Source organism: Nuphar pumila, chromosome 7, assembly GCF_984573655.1.
Source record: "Nuphar pumila chromosome 7, dmNupPumi1.hap1.1, whole genome shotgun sequence".
NCBI classification, from domain to species: domain Eukaryota; kingdom Viridiplantae; phylum Streptophyta; class Magnoliopsida; order Nymphaeales; family Nymphaeaceae; genus Nuphar; species Nuphar pumila.
Genome location: NC_143255.1, coordinates 4,931,929 through 4,952,725, shown reverse-complemented (window position 1 = coordinate 4,952,725; position 20,797 = coordinate 4,931,929).

Below are 20,797 nucleotides of genomic sequence, written 5' to 3'. Positions count from 1 at the left end.
CAATAGCTTTTTTTACTGGCGTGTGTCTCCCCTTGGCGCGCGCCCGTAAAAGGGCATTTTTCACTGCTGCTATTTTACTTAGCACCAGTGAAAAGGCGAGTTATACTGGCGGGTGATGTACTGCATCAGTATAATAAAAAATTTCTGGTACACAATAAAAGTGCACCTAATTATATCAAAAAGGGCCCAAGAGGAGATTCAGTGATCGAGCCGAGCACCTTGCAAAGTATTCGCTCCAATCACTGGATTTCACGCATCCAATCTGAGTGGTGGGTAACTCGATTACTGAATCTGCTCTCATCCACACCTACATCCATTTAGAAGGTGTGTGTACAAAATATGTGATGTGGTTATATTTATTTCAAATCGTTTACAATTTCCCATCTGACTAGATCACTAATCCATATACAAATCCCCTTTCTTTTGTCTCCATATTTAACTTCATTTTTTTAAAACATAAAGTATTGAAATGTGAAACTTTGAGTTGGAGCCTGCTTGGCTCAGCCTTCACTAGTATTAACCCACCACTGTACCCATACACAGTCGGTAAAAGATAGTACCCCCTATCATATGCTTTGTTAAACAGGATCTTATCATAACCCAATAAGAAGGTGACACCTATCTTCGTGCCCCTTCCCAAACAGCTAAAACGTTTTATGTAAAACTGTCAACATAGAAGTGAACCCTGTCATATGTAAAGGGATCGACTTGCTAAATAGGACGGGTCTTTTTTTTTGTTCAAGAACAGATTTCGGTCTTGTATTGGTGTGTTTAAAAGTCTTGTAAAACCCCTTTTTATCTGATCAACTCTCCTCCTAACAAGAGAAAGAGACTTGATTTTCTTGGAAAACACATAAAGGTAGTGGCCATTTCCCTCATTGTAGAACACAGATACAGGTGAGTGTTGGCATGGGCTCGCGGGTATCCGATCGACCTGAGATGGTCCAGGTTTGGCTGCATTATGCAGCCCGAGCTCAATAAGAGTAGGGAACAACCCCACTCCAACTAGTTAATGTGCCAGCCACGGATAGGTCTAAATAAGAACTCAATCCGACCCACCTAAGTCTCAGCAGAATGAGACCAGGGCATTGCTCAAACCTGACAAGAGTCAGATCTCGGCCTGGGTCTGGGTCAGGCCTGTGCCGGGCCGGGCATCCACCTACTATAAATAGGAATTCCACACCATTCATAGTTAGTAGAGTTCCATGCCTTCTGGTTAATCAAACGTTTCCATTTTCTTTTTCAGTACTTGGGTTAAGGAGTTAACAGCTCAAGGGGGTTTTATCTTGGCCTACTCAAAAGGGAAAAAAATCTCCCTAAAGCCACAATTTTTCTTAAGAGAAATTGCTTGGAAGAAGCTAACCATGATACGAATCTCAAAAACATTTGTTTTACTTTTCAATGGAGATGTCCATGATCCTACCAGCAGTCTCATCATCATATGATCAGAAAAAGTATCCAATCCTTTGACATATAATACATAGGGGTGTCAACTGGTCGGGTTTACCCGGACCAAACCTTATAGGGTCCGGGTATGGTGACAAATAGGAAGACCCGATTAAGACCCGGGCCAGGACATGAAGGTCCAATTAATACATGGACCCGGGTATAGTTTTTGAAATTTTATACCAGACCTGGACCTGACCCAAGTTTCGATTAAGACCGGCAAATTTTCAATGTAAAAATGATAAAAAATATTATTTTACCGGGTATGGTCCGGGTCTGGTTCATATGGTTTTTTATCGGGTTCAGGTATGGATTTTTTATAGTAGACCCGATTAAACCTAGGCCGGACCCGATACCATACCTGAAAAACTGGTCCAAGTCTGGTTCCACTGGCCGTCTAATTGATGCATTTACGAGTAGTCCAAATCCAGGTGAGAATGTGGACTAATTATAGTTGTTGGCTGGATAGCTAGGATTGAATGTAGGATGGATCCCATATGTCATATGGGTGGCGAGTGATTACCATAATAGAGTTGATTAGAAATTAGGGTTTGGGCACCAAGATGAGTTTTATCTGGGCTATATGGTGTTTGGCCCTATTGAATAAGGGAGGTGGAGCGGGTACCCTTCTTTAGGGAAGGGGATCCCACTACGTGGCACAACCTGGTTGGGGCTGAACACCTTATAGGTGTTCGGCCCCAATCATTGATTCTGCTCTAATGTCATTGTGTTGAATTTGAAAAAGGTTTTGGCCTAGCCTCCTAAGAAAACATGGTAGGATTATCCCTGGGATTATTGATCATGGTTTAAAAACAAGGCCCAAATTTTTGAGTTGGGCATGGGCCGTGCAATGTAACAAATCTCGCTCTTGGAAAAATATAAACAAGAAAAAGTTCTCTTGATATTTTGATGAAAAAAATCTCATGTATCAAGATGCCAATTTTCTCCAGAAAATAAAGGATTCACCCACATTGCTGCAAATGCTCAGACTTGCTATGTGGTTCATGCAACCACAAAATTGACAAATCATATGTTGAGTTCTCTTGAGAATGAGAACCATTACCTCCTCTCTGGTTGTCTCCACTTTGATGTCCATGACCAGGAGTGAAACCTCGGCCTTTGAACTGACCAAAACCATGGCCCCTGACTCTCTGAGCATAAAAGGCAATTGATGTAGACTTCAGGAAGGACACTCTCTGATGCATCATCTGCAACCTCATCTCTTGGTTCAAGAGCATGTCATAAATTTCATAAATAGATGGCAGATTCTTCATAATAGTGACAGTAGTAACAAAGTTCTCATGTTCATTTGAAAGTTCATTTAATTAGAGTGTACCTAATAAGATGATGTTCTTCAACGATTTTCACCAACAACACTCAAAGAATCAACAACATATTTAACATAATTGAGACAATCAACCCCATTCTTCTTTTCTCATGTCTTGTAGGTCCTTTTTCAATTGAAGGATCCTAAGAGTTGAATGAGAAACATATATGGCTTTTCTAAGGCAATCCAAGTCTATCTAGCAACAGCTAATTTGACTAAGCACAGGCTCGGTAACTATGGCCTTGATTCAGCTTAATGCAAGCTGGTTAGACCTCTTCCAAGTATGGAATTCAGGGTTCATAATGGATGGTTCTCCTTCTTTTACGCTTGGGACAAAATTGAGCGGGACATCAACAAACTTAATAAGATGTCGACTGAACAAACCGACTCAATTTGAGACCACCAAGATAAATAATTATTTATGACTAATTTAACTGAAACAAGACTAGAAAAAGTATTTCATTGAGTAATAGAATTAGGAACAAGAGCACATGATGAAGAAGCAACAGAATCAGCTCAACATCAAAACAAGTTACTGAAGTCACGACAAACCCAGTCCTTCACCAAAAAGCTATATGGTATTTCAGCCCAATGATGGGCTCAAATACCATGTAAAAATAGAAGACAAGCACACACAATATTACGTGGTTCGATTCAATATGAACCTACGTCCATGGGGCCAAGTAACTCTCCGTCTCTCTCATGTTTCAGGTTGAGAGAGTTTTCATTAAAATAGATGTGCTTGGTACATTTAATTGTCTAGATACATAGTTTCATGTGCACCAGTTGAGTTTCAGGAACCAAATTCGAACTGGTGACACGAGGATTTTCAGTCCTCTGCTCTACCAGCTGAGCTATCCTGACCGTCTCTATACATTATCCTACTCGAGGACATGGATATGTGTCAATTCATTTAAAGGTACTAAAAGAAACATTACTAAGTCCTGGGATTTCTTTTTTCTTTGGACTTTCAAAGAGTCCTGTTTAACATTGAAAAGGACTCTATTATTCTCACTTGCATACACCACTTTATGAGGACTCCTTGTTACAGACATCACTTGAGATAATCCTGTCTTGACTAGGAGACTTCTATGAGTCGTCCTGAACGATTTGGAAGCTTCTTCATTAACAAGGAGTACATAGGGTCAATAATGATTGAATTAACTGACAAAAAGGGTTTGGTCTCTTTGTGCATTGCCTTGTTAACTTGGCTTTTTTAAGTCCTAATTGAGTATTTTTTGTGTGGCCTCCTGGACCTTCATGACACACGTACAGGTATACTGTCGGGCTGATGTAAAATCTCCATGACTCTCTCTCTCTCTCTCTCTCTCTCTCTCTCTCTCTCTCTCTCTCTCTCTCTCTCTCTCTCTCTCTCTCATGTTCAAAAGCCAATGAAAAAACTATAACTGTGCTTGTTTTTTACTACAATATTTCTGTGTAAACAAAATTTTCTCAATTTCGGGCCCAAAAATGTAATGATTACTGATAACTACAAAACAGTAAAAATGGGGATCTCAATGCTTGCCCTTAGTTGTTCTTTAAAAATCCACCACTTTGAGAACCAACCACTTGGGTTTTGGGTTTCAGTTGGTTGCTTATAAGACCAGTTGTTAGTCGAGTTTAGATCAAAGGAGCGGTTAAGTGACATGGCTAAGTGCCATAGCCAATCACATGATGCAGGCCCCACATGAAATGCTGTCATGTGATTGGCTATGGCACTTAGCCATGGCACATGGATTCCTGCTCGTTGTTAGTTGCTTGTCAAACTTGCTGAGTTCTGCAATGCCCCCCTGATTATAGACCAGCCTTAATTATTCCTTCGTTTCTTCATAATCGCATTAATATTGACCTTGTGCCACTTCTCAGTGTCATCCATACTTAGTAGTCCTGTCTGTCTTCGTCATATCTGGCTTCAGCTTAGCTAGAGAAGCCTCATTTAAAGATGCATTAAAGCTCCTGGTGTTGGTAGCGATTGGTTCTTAAGAAATGTTGTCCCTTGGGAATTTAAATCTGCAACAGGTCTCCCTTGTAGAGCATGTGCATGCGCAAAAGATGTAGGTTCCGCCACAACAGTCCCCTCCACTCCTCATGCTCTCATCTGCCTTTACGCCGAACTGTTTCCTCTTGATCCTTTCTGTCTGCTGAAGATGAAGACGATGAATCAAACCTGGCTGGTGCACGGTGTGTCAGTTGTTTTCAGAGGCGGGCCACCTAAGGCAAGGTGGTCGTGGGCCCTATCCAGGGTTTTTCTCGCTTCGACGAAGGTTCTTCATCATAAAAAAAAATGTAATGATTACAATATTATATGAGCCGTGACAAGAAAAAAGGGAAGAATGAAATAAAAGTTGAAATTCACCTTCCACATGCTGCAAGAAAAGGATGCAACAGAGTTGTGTCCGTGGATTTGTTTATTTGGTTTAGTTTCATAATATAGAGAAAGTTTTCTCAAATTGTTGCTTTGAGCATTAGTATAGACTTGTTTAGACTCGAGGTTCGTGAAACTAGTTTTTTATTTCTTGCTTTTGGAAATAGGCTTGGGATTTTATGTCCTGCCTTTTCTTTCTCTTGTTTGTTCTATGGTTTGACATTTGTTCACATAAAACAGATTTCTTTCCAACAAAAACTCAATAAAAACACATCCAATAATTAACTAATAGATCTCATCACTTTTAGTCGATCTCAGCACAAGTGTTCCTTTTTTTTTCTTTCTTTTCTTAGAGCAATGGAAACAAATTTATGATTGGGATTAGAATCTGGATCGGACTTAATACATGGAGATGGAAATTTCATACAAGACCCGGGCCCAACCCAAGTTTCAATTAAGATCCGCAACTTTTCAATGTAAAAATGATAAAAAAATATTATTTTACAAGGTATGGTCTGGTTCATGTAATCCTTATAGAATTTGGGTATGGCTTCTCTTATGGTGGGCCCAATTAAACCCGGGTCTGTACCCAGTACCATCATCTCAAATGAGATTTGAGTCCGGTTTCACCTGGGTCCAAACCAAAGCTGACCCTTTGACACCCTTAGTTACATGCTAAAGAAGAGGCAGACAAATAATCATCTAGCAAGATTTTACTCCATCTCTTGGCCTAGCCAAACTAGAAAAAAAAATGATTTCATTCCTTTTGGAAACACTTGATCAACCAATAAAACCATTTCTGCACCCTAACATCACCATGCAGTGGCAATACCAAAACTCAGGAGCTACACATTCTATGAATCCTTCTAGCATCATCACAAGCCACTGGAAGAAGAAAACCCAAAATTAGAATAGAAAAAACCCACAAAACCCATTTTCGATAGGCAAAAACCCAACACCATAGAATACCATCATACCAAACAAAAAATAAAAGAGAAAACAAAGTAAATATCCAAAAAACCACCTCCCCAATAACAAAAAGGGAAGAACAGAACAAGAGAATGATAAGGGGAAAAGAAAGGTCTGAGAGAGGTCTTCACACGCACAGAGTTTTGAGAGGCAAACATGAATAAGAATCACATGATGCTTTGCTTTAGTAGTGTCCTTCTTCGGTTCGATTTAGCAACAAACAAAAGAAGGTTGAAGGGGTAGAAAAAGCTGGGCGCAAGAGAAGAAAAGGAGGCAAAATGGAGAAGACCCAATGGCAGAAACCTTGTGCGAGGATTCGCTTTCCGATGAGGGGTTGTCGGGAAACGAGTCCGTGCAAAATGCCCCTTTCATAGAAATGGCGAGGATCTTGTTCTTTAGTTTCTGTTATTGCAAAGAAACAGCACTCATTTTTATGATTTTGCATGGAAATTAAAACAAGCATTTTCCGTGACATGCAAACGGGCCCTAAAGCGGTGTTTGTTGCACTCCCATCAAGGGAAGCATGTTTCCTATGAAAGCGCCATTTTGGTGGGAATATGCTTTCTCATGAGGAGAGTATAAATCAATTTTGATAGGAAAGTTGCTTTTCTGCATTTATTATGCAGGTCCCGCCATATATCTTTGTTTCACGTATTTTTAAGAAAGATGCCCAATTTCCTGTCAAAGAGAGCCTCTTTCATAAGAAGGGCTTGCCCCGTTTGGATGTAGGAGGCAAAACCAAGTTTTGGAAGAACCTGGTTTTGTACTAAAACAAAGTTTGTGGCAAACTTGGTTAATTTGCTAAAAACTCATTTTTAGAAGTGTTTAGATGACAAAACCCTAACAAAATATGTTTTTACATAAACACAATAAAAAATAAAAAAAAGGGCCCAACCATTTTTCGGCCAACCACTGGTCAGAAAATGACTGATGGTAGCAACCACTGGCCAGCTACCCACCCAGCCATTTTATGATCTGCGGCTGGCCGAAAATGGCTGGAAATACAAAATAGCTTAAAAAACAAAAAAAAAAATAGTAACCACATCTGGCCATTTTTTGAGCAGTCGCTGACTGATAAATGGCCGAGATGGTGGCAACCACCAGCCCAGCCATTTTTGGAAATGGCCAAAATATCGCTTGTCACTTTCCCTGGTGTCTGGGTGCACGCCTTATCAGAATTATCCCTCCCTCACTTTGGCTTCATACACCCAGTAGACAACAACAGTTTCACAAGTTTGCTGCTTAACATAGAATGATCACAGCTCGAAACCATGGGGGCATCCCTTTTAGCAAGGTTGAAGACAAATGTACTCTCCATTGGGAAGAGGGGACCTCAACGGTTTTACAAAATTGGAGGTTGGTGTGGGCATCGTACCGGCCCGGCCCGACCCAACCCAGGCCCATTTAGAGCTCGGCCCACTGGGCTTTAAGTGTGACCCGGCTCAGAGATGGAACAGCCGATTTACTAATGGTTCAGGATTTGGTCCTGTTCTTAACGGGCTTGGGTTTGAAGAGCAGCTCATATATAACTCGGCCCATTAGCACAGTGGGCCAATGTGAAGCGGGTCGGGGCCGGACCAACTCAAACTCAACTAATTAGATAACAAATAAATAATTAACAAGTTTCCATGTACCCAACTAATTATCTTTCTAGTTTTCATAAAACTAATGCAATTGATTAGGTAAATAATAATAGTTACCAAGTTACTATGCAATTAATTAATTTTAAAAAAAAATTATATTATTAATAATTGCTAAAAATAACTCAAACCCATCATGCCGGCCTGGAAGCCCGCGAACCCAGCCCATGTATATAACGGGTTGGGTCGCACCCGGCCCATTGCTCACCCCTACTCGGAGGCCTGTCATGGATGAGGGTTTTTCTCTTAATCTCGGCAAAAACTACAATAACCCCTCTGATCACATAAATTGAATTTTCATAAGCAAGCAATTCATTGGTCCAATTAAACTTGAGGTCATTTCTCAAAAGCAGGGGCAGAGCTACATATGGGGCCAACCTGACCCGAAAATCCCTAATAAGAGTGTTCGGGTCAGAGTAGTGGGCAGTTCCCAACCTAACCCAAATGCTTTTTGTAACAAGATATATATATTTTTTTTTCTTTGTCTTGTTTCTTTGTTGTTGTTTTTTGTTAGCCGCCTCATCACCAACAGTGTATCGGTGGGGCCTGTGGTTGTCAAGTATTTATGTCACACTTGTATTCTCCCTCGATCGAGCAAGCTTCTTAGAGCTTTCATTGGCCATTTTGGGCTTAAATTATTTTATATTTGCATGGATTTTGGCCATGCAAAGACTAGGAACAGCAAGCCAATTATGACCGCTCTTGTGGTACCACGTGGGTGTGGGGCTTACGTGGCAGTTGATGGTCACACAGTCCATGCCGGCACTAACTAAGAAGCCAAAATGGACTCTACTACTAACTTATTGTTAAAATATTGCTTTTTAATTAGAGCCTTCCTTAGTTCTTGCTGACTATCAATTCTATTGATTCCTTGGTTTTCCCATGTGTTTACACTGGGCCTTTTCTATAAAGATGCTGGTACTGTCTTAGTTCTTACTAAACAATCCCCAACTTTATTAGCCACAGACGGCTTGGCCAAGCTTGGCTTGGCTTCACGGCTTTAACCTGTTAACATGATTGGGTTCAATGGTGGAACAAATCAGAATATTCTGAGTCCTTTATAAAGACATGTGTCAAGAATACCATCGATGTTATGATATAATATCAAAAAATGCAATCACTAAAGTATAATGTCTTTATCATAATATTAACACCAAAACGATTATTAGCTTTAGCTTGTGATGCCTTTCTTAATTATTACATTCTTTTTTACATTTTTTTCAAAAATATCACTTATTTTGAAAATATGTTTTTAATATTGGCATTTCTACATTTTTTATATAAAAAATGATCATACTTTTCTTGAAATTTGGTGTATTTTTGCAAATACCAAAAAATATGTCAGAATTTTTTGCATATTAAAAATCATTGATTCCAAACTTATTTAAGGCTATTTTACCCTTCACATCTATTATTTTGTGTGGACCCCATGACCTTCACACCAATATCTTGTGAATTTCAATAAGACAAATCTTATGAAGGAGATTTGTATGATCTCCTAACCTTCACATCAATAACTTGTGAGCTTCCCAACCTTAGCATAAATATCTTGTGAACTTCTTCAATACTAAAATCTAACTAAAGAGATTTGCATGCTATTGGCACATACCTTCGAACAAATATCTTGTGAACCTTATCAAGACTAAAATTCAACTAAGGAGATTTGCATGATGTTTGTATGGACCTTCTCACCTTTGTACAAATATCTTTTGAACCTCTGAAAAATTAAAAATTGCAAACTAAGGAGATTCATATGATATTTGTGTGCACTTTCTAATCTTTGCACAAATATCTCGTAAGTGTTCAAAAGACTAAGATCTTAATAAAGATATTTGCATGATATTTATGTGGACGTCCTGACATTCACACAAATATCGGGTCAGATCTAGGTATTATCGAATCTAACTTAATAAGATCTAACCTAATCATATTCGGATTTTAAGTCGGATGGAAAACAATAGAACCAAATTCAGATTGAACTAGTGCAAAATCTGAAATTTACACTTAATCATATTAGGATCTTAGTCAGATTCATATTTGGATTTCACTAAAAAAGTAATATCGAATATGAATCTGATTTTTAATTGGATCTGGATTTGGTAAGATTTGGCTATAAAATCTAACTAATCAAATTCGAATATTGGGTTATATCTTACCCATTGACATCCCTACAAACATCCGACAAGTATTGTACCTGTAGTGAGATTAACTATAATTAACGAAAGCACATTTAACAATATGTTTTGGTACTTACTCAATGATGTTCAGGTGCAATTGTCAACAGATTTGTTTAAATATCATGTAAATCTTCTTTTTAACTTTTTTGACAGTCTGCAAGGTATTTGTGAGAATGTTAGGATGTACACACAAACACCATGTAAATCTCCTTAGTTTGTGATTTTAATTTAGAAGATTCACAAGATATTTGTACTAAGGTCAGAAGGTCTGCACAAATATTATACAAATATCTTTAGTTAGATTTTAGTCTTCTCAAAGTTTGTAAGATATTTATGCGAGTCAAGAGATCTATACAAATATGATGCAAATATCTTTATTTGTATTTTAGTCTTTCGAAGGTTCGCAAGATATTTATGCAAAGGTTACCATGTAAATATGCTTAGTTTGTGATTTTAATTTTTTAGAAGTTCACAAAATATTTATAAAAAGGTCCACACAAATATCATGAAACTCTTTGTAGTTGGATTTTAATTTTTTAGATGTTTGAAAGATATTTGTGTGAATGTGAAGAGGTCCATGCATATTACATGTGAATTTCTTTTATTGGATTTTAGTTTTGCAGGGTTCGTAAGGTTTTTATAAAAAGGTAAGAAAATTCACACAAATATCATGAAAATCTTTTTAATTGAATTTTAGTCTTTGAAGGTTTGCAAAATATGTGTACAAAGGTCTATAGGTTTGCATAAATATTATGTGAATCTCCTTACACTACAAGAAAATCGTGGATTAGCGACGGACTATATCCATCGCTTATCCGTCGCTAAGCCATCGTTAAACTGTTTAGCAACGGATTAGCGATGGATAGAGGCCATCGCGAATTTTTGCTTGCTAATTAGCGAAAAAACTTATCTGTCATTAATTCTATTGCTAATTTGTGACAACTTAGCGACGAAAATTATCTGTCGCTAATATGTCGCTAAATTTAAAAAAAAAAAAAATTGATCACTGTCGGGCGATATTCCGACAGCAATAAGCCGGACTTATACCGCGCCCGACAAGCATTGCACAGAACGATCGCTCTGCCTCATCGCCGGACTTGTATCGTCCTCCATGAACTGGTGCTCTCCGGCGTCGTCGTCCTCCGTGAATCGGCGGCGTCGTCCTCCGTGAACCGGCGTCACCATCCTCCGTAAACTGTCCTCCGTGAACCGGTGCTCTTCGGCGTCACCGTCCTCCGTGAACCGGCGTCGTCATCCTTCGTGAACCGGCGTCGCCATCCTCCGTGAATCGTCATGCTCTCCGGCGTCGCCGTCCTTCGTGAACCAGCGTCGTCATTCTCCATGAACTGTCGTCGCCGTCCTCCAGCGATCACTCTGCATCATCGTCGTCCACCATGAACTGACTTGCACAGCGATCACTTTGTATCATCGAAGTCGGTTTAAATCGAGCACGGTCAATTTAAATTTCGAATGGGGAGAGAGGGAAAATTTTGCGCTCGGTTTAAATCGAAAATTACCGACGGAATTTTTTCGTCGCTAATCCGTCGCTAATTAGCGACGGATTAGCGACGAAAAATTTCCCTCGCTAAATCCCTCGCTAAAATGTTTTCTTGTATTGAGAATTAGCGACAAAAAAATTGTTGTCGTTAATCCATCGCTAATTAGCGACGGATTAGCGATGAAACAACTTTCATCGCTAATTCGTCGCTACTTAGCGACGGATTCATGAAGAAAGTTTTCTCTAGCTAATTTGTCGCAAATTTGCAACGGAAAAAATCCGTCGCAAATTTTTGTCGCTAATTAACAGTTTTCTTGTAGTGTTAATTTTTATTTTTAATTTTTTAAAGGTTTGCAAGATATTGGTACGAAGGTAAGGAGGTATGTGTAAATATGTGAATTTCTTTAGTTAGATTTTAATCTTTTAGAGGTTTGCAACATATTTGTGTGAAGGTCGAGTGGTCTGCACAAATATCATATGAATCTCTTTAATTGGATTTTAGTTTTGAGTAGGTTCGCAAGATATTTGTACGAAGGTGAAGTGGTCTGAACAAATATCATGTGAATCGTCTTAGTTATAATATAGTCTTGATGAGGTTCACAAGATATTTGTATGAAGGTGAGGAGGTTTGCAAAATATTTGTACGAAGGTCGGGGGTTTGCGCAAATATTATATGAATCTTCTTAGTTGGATTTGTCTTTTAGATATTCACAAGGGTAAAATAGTTTTAAATAAGTTTAAAATTAGTGTTTTTAGTTATACGAGGAATCTTGACTCAATTCTTGGTATTTGTGAAAACACACCAAATTTCGAGGATAGTATGATTATTTTTTGTTTTTTATATTCTCCTTGCATTTTTACATATACCTTTACGTTTTTATACGTACAAATACTTTCGTGGAAATTTTACAAAAAAAAACAAAATTTTTTTATTAGATTGTCCTTGCCCGGGTTTTCCAAGTATAAGATTCGTTTACATTTTTTATCAAGGATTGCTCAGCCAAGCCTAGCTGAACCAAGCCCAAAGCCAGACAGCAAAGTGGTCGTACCACCCACCACGGTCAAAGGATGAAATCACTTGACGATCACACCGCCAATCAAGACCGCATCTCGTTTAAACTTCATCACGACTCTTCCAATTCCCACCTGCATGCCTCGGATGTGGCATGATTGCGAGTCCGACTTGGCAAAATAGGATAGGTTTGTCTGTTTCTTTGATTTTCTAGAGAGAGAAAGTATGGTTTTGAACAATTTTGAACTCACCTTAACCCCCCGCAACTTCCCCAGGCCCTTCGCCGTATATATAAATGCATATGCAGTTCTACCGAAGGGATCAACATTGGCACACATCTTTCTCTCTCTCTCTCTCTCTCTCTCTCTCTACATACATGGGCAACTGTGCCACTGCCCAATCTACAAACGCTTGGGATGGTGATGATAATCTTGATGAATACGAGTATAGTTCTAATGACGATTCCATGTGGGAAATGAACAACAATCTCCTACATCGTCACCCGAGAGCGGCCGACGGCGGACAATTGAAAGGGACCGATGGCGATCTAAGCGTGATTAATGGTGATAGGTTGGTATCCACAGAGGTTAAGATAAGGGTGACGAAGAAACAACTGGAAGAGCTTGTGAAGGCGGTGGAGGTGCAGGGGCTGTCCCTTGATCAGATGCTGATGAAGGTGGTGAGCTTGGGGTACGCGGCCAAGAGCCAGGCACGGCACCGCAACTGGCAGCCAGCGTTGCAGAGCATCCCAGAGGTGGATTGAGGAGAGAATGATCATTATGATTGGAGTCTGTAAATAGAAAAACGCAGAAGGGAACCTACCCCTCTCTCTCTCTCTATGGTTACGCTTGTATATTAATTTCTCTATTATTCATTATGGATGAAGGATATGAAATGGAATACACTAGTAGATCTCTCTCTCTCTCTCTCTCTCTCTCTCTATATATATATATATATATATATATATACATATATATATATAGTGGTACCAGCTCGACCATTTTTCAGCTAGTAGCTAGTCGAAAAATGGTCTGACGTTACTCTTTTTGCAAAAAAAGTAAAAGAAAAAAAAACAGCCTCGCTGGTTACCAATCAAAAAATGGCTGAGCTGGTGTTACGTCGATGTGGTGGAACCAACTTGGCCAGTTTCCGACTGCTGGCTAGAAATGGGTGGGGGCGCATTAAGATTTCATGAGGGAGATTGATTTGGTAGAGAGGGTCAGTCCTCTCCGCCTATTGCTCAATAAACCAGGGTATTCCTAGTGAAAAAATAAGGTGTAGCTGATTTTACAGAACCTAGTTTTGTAAGACAAAACCAGGTTTTGTAAACATAGTTTGTATCACCTGCTACACAAATTGGGTTTTAGCTCCAAAACAAAGTTTAACACACTGGGTGTCCTTTGCTGTAAGATTGAAGCTGGGTATACTCTCTGATAGGCAAGGAGATCTCCAAAGTTTTATCAAAAGAGGCATGTCAATGTGCACTCAATGATGGGGTGCTTTTGCTTGGCCTAGCCAAAGATAAAAAAAAAGGTCCCAAAATCCTTTTATAATCAGGTGGAACTAATCAACACGCTCCACATTATGGGCTTCAATTGCTCAAAAGTTGATGTCCTATTAATTACATGTCAGCAGTCTAGTATAGGGGCTGTTGACTAATTAAGCTCCAAATATTCATTGAGCAGATCACGTCAAACAGAAGGGTTTGAACCTAGTTTGTCCATATCCCAATCATGAGAAACTTGCCATGAAGCTTACCAAAAATTGCATTGTTTGATCAAGCCAGCGTAGTTGGTGAGTTGTCAAAATCATACACGTTAAGCACGTGAATCCATACTTGGCTCTTTCCCTGGTGTCCGGGTGCACGCCTTTGCAGAAATATCCCTCCCTCACTTTGGTTTCATACACCCAGTATACAACAACAGTTTCACAGTAATGTTGTCAAGGGCTTCGCCTTCCTGGCTAGGGGTGATCATGGTTTGTGGCTTAACATACAATGATCACAATTAGAAACCACGGGGTGTCCCTTGTGGCAAGTTTGAAGCCAGATGTACTCTTTACTTGACAGAGGGAAGCTCAAGAGTTTTACCAATTGAAGGCCTGCCGTGTAGTCATTGTTGAGGGGTTTTCTCTTAATCTAGACAAAAAAGCTGCATTAACTTCTCTTATTGCAGAAATTGAATTTTCATAAGCAAGCAATTCATTGGGGCAATTAAACTTGAGGTCAATTCTCAAAGGCAGGGCAGAGCTACATATGCGCCAGGGTGGGCAAGTGTCCACCCTAACTCTCTCTCTCTCTCTCTCTCTCTCTCTCTCTCTCTCTCTCTCTCTCTCTCTCTCCCTCTCTGCCAGCCTGACCATTCCCGCCCCCCCCCCCCCCCCCCCACACACACAGTGCCCACCCTATTTTGGAATTTTGGCTCCACCACTATTCAAAGGTATAATTGAGTTGATTTCACAGCATTGGCTGGTAAGGGAGTCACAGCAAGATTGAGATGTTCAACCGGTTAGATCAAATGGATTGAGACTAGCCACTTATCGAAAGCAGTCATGGATGATCCGCGTGAGGTTTCAATGGAGGTGGGTGGTCGGTGTTCTCCTCTGCCAATCGACGCCCTCAATGAGCCCATTTCATCAGGTTGAAAGGTAAGCATGACCCTTGAACTCAGTAAAAGAGATCACATAGATAGTACCCATCACACAACTATAGGTCACCTATTTATAGTGAAATATGGTGGGAGGACCATTATAGGCATGAATGGATAGTTATGGGACCTCATAACTATGTTGTAAACCCTAAAACTGAAAAGCCAATAGTCATTTAGACCATTGATGTGCCCGAGTTAATATGGGTCATATCAAGGTTGGATTTGATCCGACCCAAAAATCCAACATTCTCCCAATTGACCCAATGACACGAAAAAAACACATGATCGAGGTTCTTAACTCTTATCTCAATTCAATTTTCATGTGGGTTCACATGTTATCATGTATCATAAAAATGAATCATACAAGTCATGGAGATAGACATCTCTATATGTGATATCATACTTTTATGTAGGACAATATTATTTATTTTAAGTATTTAGCATGTTAAGTATATCTTTTTGAACAGGTTAGTCTCTAACACATTCTATTGGTCCTTTGAATATTGTTATTCTCTCATCAAAATGAGAGACAATTTACACAGAATCAACAATGCAAAAAAATCATGAATAATCAATTTAGTTTAAAAAATATGACATGTTGGAAATATAATCTTGGTGCTAGCCTTTAGTATGAGGATTCACTGTCATTTCTTTCATACTGATTGTATCAATACTCACTAAATGATTTTTTGACATTTCTTTAACAAAAAAGTATTTTAACTCTGTGTGTTGACATAAGGTGGAGTTCTTGTTATTAAAGAAAGACACATCACCTTCATTATCACAAAAGATCTTCAGTGGCCTCTCAATAGAGTCTACAATACCAAGACCTGTAATGAAGTATCTTATCCATATGGCTAGATACAAAGTCTCGTATAGAGAAATAAATTTTGCCTTCATAGTGTGGGCTACAATTCGACTGCTTTTCGCTTCTCCATTAGATAACACTACCTTCAAATAGAAAGATATATCTAGTAAAGGACTTTTTATCGTTGAAACATCCTCCTAAGTTTGCATTAGAATATCCAACGATCTCTAGGTGGTCAATCTTTTTGTAAGTCAACATATAATCTTTTGTTCATTGCAAATAGTGCATGACCTTCTTCGCAGCCTTCTATTATGCAATGCCCAAATTGGACTGATATCTACTAAGTATCCTAATATAGAATATGATGCATGGTAGCATGCATATCTATGCATATTGCAAACTCTCAACCGCCGAAGCATACAGAATGCTTGCCATCCGAGCCTTTTCATTATCATCTTGAGGGCAGTCCTTTAAACTCAATTTATCCTCTTTTATTATGGCTGTTGAACCTAGAGAACAATTCTCAATCACATATCGTGTATGAACTTTAAGGATATAGGATTTTGGGGAGAGGTCGAGTACACCCTTAATTCTATCACAATGGATCTTAATTCCAAGAGCATAAGTTGCATCACTTATGTCTTTCATATCAAAATGAGAGAAAAAAAAACTTTTTTGTTTCATGTAGGAAACCTAAATCATTAGTTGCAAGAAGAATATCATCAACATATAAAACCAGAATTATAAACTTACTCCCACTAGCCTTAAGGTATATACAGTAATCAATAATGTTTGCAGTGAATTCAAAATTCAAAATTCAAAATCACTTGATTGAACTTTTTATACCATTGTCGGAAGGCTTGTTTAAGTCTATATATTCATTTCTTCAATTTGAAAACTAAATTATTTGAGTCATCTACACTGAAACTAAGAGGTTATTGCATATATACCTCTTCTTCCAAATACCTCATTCAGAAAAGTTGTTTTCACATCCATTTGATGTAGCTCTAAATCAAAATGAGTTACGTGGGTCATGATTATTTTTAATAATTCTTTAATTAAGACAAGAGAAAAGGTTTCATTATAACTAATGCCCTTCATCTAAGTGAATTCCTTTGTAACAAGCCTAGCCTTGTATATCTTTACTCACCCTTTAAAGTTTGTTTTGATATTAAAGACACATTTACAACCAGCAGGTTTGACTCTATCAGGTTGATGTACTAAATCTCACACTTGGTTCTTTGTCATAGAGACAAGTTCTTCTTTCATGATAATAATCAAATATGGCAATTTATCGCTATCAATGGCTTATGCAAAGGTTAAGAGATCATCATCAATATCTATGAAATACACCACATAATTAGAGTAGATAGCAGATATCTTGGCCGTCATGGACCTCTATACAGGTGCTACTGGTGGTTTAAATTAAACAACTACATTATGTTGTTGTTATTGTATATCATCATCAATAACTTATTCTATTTGGGATTGATGCTCATTGATTTAATTTTATTCAATATCAACCAAAGGAAAAATGATCTGAAAAACTAAGTCATTTTCTTTTGCAGGTATAAAAATTGAATCATGCAATTTCTCAAATGCAAGACTTTTAGATGCATCTATCTCAATATAACTATTTTCAAGAAATCATGTTTTATCTCTTTCCATAATTTATAATGTATGAGATGAATAATAAAACCTAAAGCCCTTTGATCTTTTCTGATAACCAATGAAAAAACTACTTATCATCCTAGGATTAAAGGTTTTTATATGTGGGTTATACAATTTAGCTTCAGCTGAACATTCATATACGTGCATATAAGACAAAAAAGGTTTTCTACTGGTTCATGACTCATAAAGAGTCATTTAGACAATGTTCGTAGGAACCTTGTTTAATATGTGCATTGTTGTCTTAAGAGCTTCACCTCATAAGGTCAAGGGAAAGGTTGAGTGATTTAACATCGCTCAAACCATTTATTTAAGCGTATGATTTCTTCTTTCACCTACACAGTTCTGGTAGGTACTACTAGGCATGGTAGAATGAGGCACAATGTCTTACTCCCTTAAAAATTGTGCTAATGGACCTTTCTTTTATCTTATCTTAGTGAAACGATCATAATATTCATCATCTTTATCAGGCCTGACCACTTTTATAATTTTACTAGTTCGTTTCTCTACTTCTTTTTCGAAATCCTTAGAAACCCAAAAGACTTCAGATTTCTTAAATAACAAATAGAGATATATATACCGTGAGTAATCATCTATAAAGATGATAAAATATTTTTCACCCATATAACACAATAAAATAACCTGCAAACATCTGTAAGCACAATCTCTAATATTTCATTGTTGTGTTTGGCATCTTTCTTACATGTGTTGGATTACTTAGCCTTTATGCAGTCAACACATGATTCTATATCTGTGAAGTCAAGAGATCCAAGCATTCTCTCTTTCACAAGTCTTTGGACTCTCTTATTCGAGATGTCCTAACCTTTGATATCAAAGCAAATAGAATTGGTCATTCTTTAAACCATGTTTATTGTCAATCGTAGTATTCTCAATAAAGTGAGATTTCTTGATATGGAGTTTGGTTCTCAAAAAATACAAATTATCACATACATATGTAGAATCAACAAGAATTAACAACAATAAGCTTGGAGTTTTCAAAATTAAATGCAAAACCAAATTCACATAAGTCGACTTGGGATATGTTTCACGGTTCTTCTATTTGGATCTCCTAGATGGATCCACAATTCTACCCGAATACGCACATAGATGCGGGTCAGACCCATGATTAGAGTCATATCGCCTATAGGACCTTGGAGATCCGTGCACACAGGCCTTGTATCGTCGTTCTTCCTTAATCATGGCATCACAAATTTTATATACTGATCAAGGACTTGGTTTTGCAAGTCGAGGAGTTTAAGCCGAACATCCCTATTTTTCTTTTCAAGCTTGGGCTCACTATGACCTCTACCACTCATTTGCCCAGACATGGCAAAAGCTCTTAAAAAAAATTTTGACGACAGTTATAATTTCTTGAACCGTGTCAAATTAAGAAATCCAACAACCTGCTCTGATACCAAATGGTGCAAAGTCGACCCCACGAGGGTCGGCCTAGTGAACACGAGTACACTCCACGTGTACGATGTGAAAGCGATAACACTCTAAACTAAAATTATAACTTATAATTTTTTTTTCTTTTAAAAAATAAAATGAAATAATATATGAGCTCAACTAAAGATGATATACCTATGCAAACGAATGTCCGCTTTGATACCAAAATGATGCGGGGTCGATGATGAATCTGATCCACAATCCGAGATCCAAATGAATCTCCATGCACGGAAGCTTAAAGTTTTAACAAGAGAGTTTGAATAAGACTCAGCCGATCTGTGATTTGAGGTAGGGGCACTCTGTATCGGTAGTTTGTGCAAACATAAAAAAGATGCGTAATAAACACACCTTTCCAACGAATTTAAGAACACAGAAATTGGATCAATGTTGTTTGACCTATGAGCAGTTCTCTAGACTCAACAAACTGGTTGTCTGATGTCCAACTGATATACAATCGGTCAACTTTGAAAGGATTTTTGGACCCTCTAACGATGAAGTTTGGAAAAACTCCAAACAGGTAAGTTATGCAAAAATTTGTTATCTTTTCGACAAACTAAGATTTGAAATTTTTGGATTAATATTCTAAAAGTTATGTTCAATATACATCGTTGTATTTTTTGTTCTAAACTAAATAAGATGATGAATAGTATTTTAAGCATGCAGAAAACAAGTAACTTTTTAAAATAGCAAACGATTGATTTACCAAATACTTAAAACATGAAAGTTCTTAATCGGGATGTTATCTTTTCAGAACATCATTAAGTTTGACAAACACTGCAGAGATGACTGAGACATGTTTCAAACATTGGACCCTATCAGGAATATAACATGCAGACCAGAACCAAACTATCACTCGAATAACAGGGATTGACAGATATTTTAGACAAGGAACAAGATAGATTCAGGATAAGTGATAAACATGAAAGTTGGAGTTTTGGTTGTTAGCTTTTCAACAGGCTAAGATTCAAAACTTTATGTTCAGCAAACACCGTAAGGAAATGAAAATAATAGACATTCATGCAAATCTCAAGTAAGCAATAGAATTTGACAGGCCTTTTAGACACTTAACAAAATCAATTTAGGCAAAATGCTAAACATGAAAGATGACAAGTTGGATGTCAGCTTTCCAACAAGCCAAAATTTGTAAATTTTTGTTCAACTGTTTAGGAGAAATGAATAAATTACTGAACACTACTAGAAAGCTTATCCCATACAAATCCAACGAGACAGCAATAAATGAATCTCATAAATGAAAATCACAGACTTATCAAGAGGAGTTTCAACAAGAAACTAAACAAGTAAAGATTTTGATTTCAACATAGACACCACATCAACAATTTGTAAACAAAACAACAAAGTCCTGAATAGGAAGTTTTCAGTAGAAAAACAACACACACTCATACAATAACAAAAATGATTAAAACAAGTTATAGAAAAATGTATATGTTTGCAACCAACAAAATGAAACCAAACTTCAGCAGCAACACTGGTTGTTCAAGTTGATATTGAGCAGCAGCAAACGATGTCTCCAACGCCCAAAGTAGATACTCAAATGGCAATCAAGATGCAGCCTATGCTCATGCACAACAGCACCAAAGCACATAAACCTTCTTCCTTGTTGCACCAACAACCATCGTGTCTAGAACCTTCCTATCTTTCTCCAGAATTTTCTCTTCTCAAAAGCAAAGCAAGATTGCCCTAGTTGACCTCCCTTCTTGGGCTCTTAAACCTCAAAGAATGCACATCATAATGGAGGGGAGACCTCCTCAAGGTTGTCGCCCCCCAAGGCC